Source organism: Nannospalax galili, unplaced genomic scaffold, assembly GCF_000622305.1.
Source record: "Nannospalax galili isolate Female #2095 unplaced genomic scaffold, S.galili_v1.0 scaffold930, whole genome shotgun sequence".
Classification (NCBI taxonomy): domain Eukaryota; kingdom Metazoa; phylum Chordata; class Mammalia; order Rodentia; family Spalacidae; genus Nannospalax; species Nannospalax galili.
The window spans coordinates 1461847-1465715 of NW_008329328.1; the positions used below are offsets into that span (position 1 = coordinate 1461847).

The window sequence follows — 3869 nt, forward strand, 5'->3', positions numbered from 1 at the left end:
ATGAGGGACTGAAGAGGGACCCTGGGCACCTGCCTGGTAAATATGAAGAGGTCGCAAGGAGGTGACCGGGACAAATTATCATGAGGCCTTAAGAAAAGAACCCAGATGGGGAACCCGGCCCAGCAGATGTACCTTTCCTGGAAGGATCAGCTTGCATGCATACATATGGGAAGTTACAGGACACAGCTCCATCCTTGGAAATAAAATGTGATCTGAGCTTCACAGTGGCTACCAGGAGTTCCACACCTGAAGGAATCAATGGGAAGAGATTCTGCTCTGGCAGCTGTCCTAAGCAAGGCCGTGGGTCTGTCCTCTGCTCCTGAGGAAGAGCAGCTGGCTGGGATGTCCAGTGGCTTTGGGGGAGCTCTAGGGAGTGACAGGCCGGGAAGAGGGCCCAGAGCTACAGACAATCATGCAGGACTGTCCCAAAGGAGAGCCCTGGGTGTTGGGATGGCCAGGCCTGCCAAAACCATGGGAAATGGGATTCTTGAAGGGCGAACCACCAAAAGTCGGGTGCTGAGTCAGAGTTGTCTTTTCCCTGTTCTGAGCTTCCAGACCATCATGAAGTTCTCCCCAAAGACGGGACAAGATGAGTGTCTCTTGACCATTTAAAGCCCGTGTTTTTCAGAGCAAACAATAGGATAGGAGAAAACCATTAAAAAACTCTAATGATCTGCAGATGACCCTGGGGTCACTGACCAGACAGCCTTCCAGATTAGCGATCTCTTACACCATAGATAAGGCACAAGCAGAACAATATGCATAGACTGATTTTAGAGGTCGAATTACAGTGATTCCGTTTGCATGAAGTCTGGCCTACACTGCAGCCATTCAGCCCCCACTCTGATTTCTGTGGCCAGGCAAACCTCGCTGATTGATGGGGAAGGAAAATCCTCTGTATGTTTCATTTAAACTGTGCTGGAAAGACATTCTGAATTGGTAAATATGTTTAGGAGATGGTTGGTCTAGAAGATCAGATAAACAATGATTTAACACAGAGTTCTTTTTTTCAAAACTTTTTTAATTAAAAAATTTATTTGTATGAGTGTTTTGCCTGCATGTATGTAAGCGTACCACATGCGTGCAGTGCCCACAGAGACCAGGAGAGGCTATTGGATCCCCTCGAACTGAAGTTATGGCCAGTTCTTAGCCACCACATGGGTGCTGGGAACTGAACTTGGGTTTTCTGGAAGAGCAGCCAGTGTTCTTAATCACCGAGCCATTTCTCCAACCCTAGAGCTCTTTCTATATCTCAGTCCCCGTTTCTAAACGGCTACTGTCCCAGACACCATCTGTCTCAGCTTATCTCTGCTTGCCTGATGGAGGTGGGTATCTGTGAAGTCCACCTGCTCCACTTTTATTAAGCCTTGCTTGGTTCACAGTGAGCTGTAACTGCATCTGAATTTTATAGAAGAATTTCGACCTGCAGCAAAAATGTCCTTTCTTACATGCCCCTCTATTTCCACTTGAAATGCAATTTTAAATGGAGACACTTTGATGAAGTTGCAGTATTAAATGGAGGATGACCTTCTCCAACTAGGAGTCCCAACAAAAAGGGACTGTACTGTGCTGTACAAGTTACAAAATGTTACTGTAAAAGTTAGAAAAGAGCTGGAGACACTCTTCTGCAGCTCAGGATAGAGACATAAATCAAGTATTTCCCTTGTCAAAGTCGCCAGGCCCCAGGACTCCTTCGCATTAGGGTTTTTCTGAAATAGCTCTCCTTCTGTGGTTTGTTAATAACTTTAATAAAGATCATTTCAGAGTGGAGTGGACTTTTTTAAGGCCTTCCCTCAAAGCAAGAGTTAGAAAATGACCGTTTGGGGCTGTTGGTTGCATATTTGTCTACACTCTGTGCTAATTATTCTCCCTTGGACTGTTTTATATTTTTAGAAAATGGAAAATAAAATCAGTTCTTTAGCATAATAAAAAATGTAAAGCCCTGAAATAATGCAGAATATCTTATACACAATGAAATTATGCTACACATCAATAATAAAAAGGACGTAGAAAAACCCCTGAAGATTTTGAAGTCAAGCCACACGCTGCTTTTTAAATAACACGGGGCCAGAGAAGACAACCCAAGGGATGTTATAAAAAGCACTCGGATCTGAACCATAGTGAAAGCAAAACAAGGCTGGTGGCTGGCTCAGCTGGCAAAGGCATACTCAAAGACCTCAAGAGCTGAGTTCGATCTCTGGATCCCACAAGGTGGCAGGAGAGAGCTGTCCCCTGACTTCCACATAGTAGGCAGGGTAAGTGATTTATTTCAGTGACTGATATGGTTGGGCCTAAGTCTATCAACAAATTATTTATGTGTTTTCTTCTGCTTTTGTCTGCATTTCCTATTCTTTTAGCCCGTGTTTCTTCTCGGGTTTTGATATTTCATTTTGTCTCTATCAACTCAGATAGGTCTCTTTGGTTCCTTTGAATGATTCTATGTCTCTCTTAATGAGTCTAATGGGTATTTCTAGCGTATCACAGTTAAACATGGATTCACACTATAGCTGTGTGTGAGTGCAACATACAAACAACTGGGATGCAACTAGCCTTTCCCGTGGAATCTAAGAACCTTCTAGCAGTGTTCTTGTCAGTAACCTGCCGTTCTTTGTACACTATCAAAAGTGATAACTCTCAAAAAGTCAAGGCTGAAAAGCAATTCATTAACAAAATGGACAAAAGATACGAAGATGTATTTTACCAAAGAGGTGAGAGAAATGGCAGACAGGTTTGTGAAAAGCTGCTCAGTGTCTCTAGCCATCAGAGAAAGGCAAAAGGATACAGCACAGCAGATGCTAGAAGAGCTGAAGCACAAAACAGCGCTAAGCCAAATGCTGGCAAGGGCTCAGAGAAGCTCGATCAGAGAACATTGTTGCTCAGGACAGAATGGTATCAACCACTCTGGGAAACAGTTTCTTATACTAAGTATATAATTGCCATTTGATCCAGCTGTGGAACTTTATCCCAGCAAAATGGAAACTTCTGTTTACACAAAGACCGGAACTTCTATGTTCATAGCAGCTTTATTCCTAGTAACCAAACACAAGAAGCAACACAGATGTCCTTGAAGGGATGAATGTTAAGCAAACAGTGGTACATCTATATCACCTGACGCTACACCGTAATAAAAAGGACAAACTAGTGACCCAGATGAATCTCCAGTCAATCATGCTAAGCAAACAAAGGTCCCTATTAGGTTGCTAGCATTTCAGGATAGGCAACGGGGAAACTGGAGAGAAAGTGTGGTTAAAATAGGTGAGTCAGTCCAAGAGATTCTGTGGATGATGAAACTGTTCAGTGTCTCGACTGGAACTGTGACTACATTAGCTCACAAATGTGACAAAATTGTGTGTAACTGTATACACACAAAAAGAATACAGGTAAAAGGAGTGAAGGTTGAGTAAGATTGGTGATTCTGTGCCATTTAGTGTGGCAGACTGCTTTCGTTGGTGACAACAGAGTAAAGGCTGCATGGACTTATTGGTATTATTTCTTACAACTGTATTAATCTATAATTATCTCTGCTGGCATGTAGTCATACTGGCTAACGAGCAAGGCATAATTCTGTTATGTGTCCAGAAGCTGGACACACGTCTTCTCGTTGATTTTCCCTAGAATTTTCTACCGGAGGACATCAGAACTGCCATTTTACTGGTGAGGAAAATAACACGCATTCACTTCTCACTCGAAAGCAATTGGTGATATCTCAGTGCTATAGAAAGAGCACTGGATTATCTGTCCAAAACCTTAGGCTCTAGTAACATTATTGTATTGATTCACATTTTATCATGGAAAGTGATTCAAACACTTTGTTTGAAAAAAAAAATGAATTCTGTTTCTTTATGATGCCCTGACTCTAAAAGGATCAT

General features: G+C 42.5%; 1 pseudogene; it reads left to right on the plus strand.

Annotated features, from left to right (window-relative positions):
• On the plus strand, positions 1 to 520 carry LOC108491014 (annotated as a pseudogene).
• The last annotated feature ends 3349 nt before the right edge of the window (positions 521 to 3869 follow it).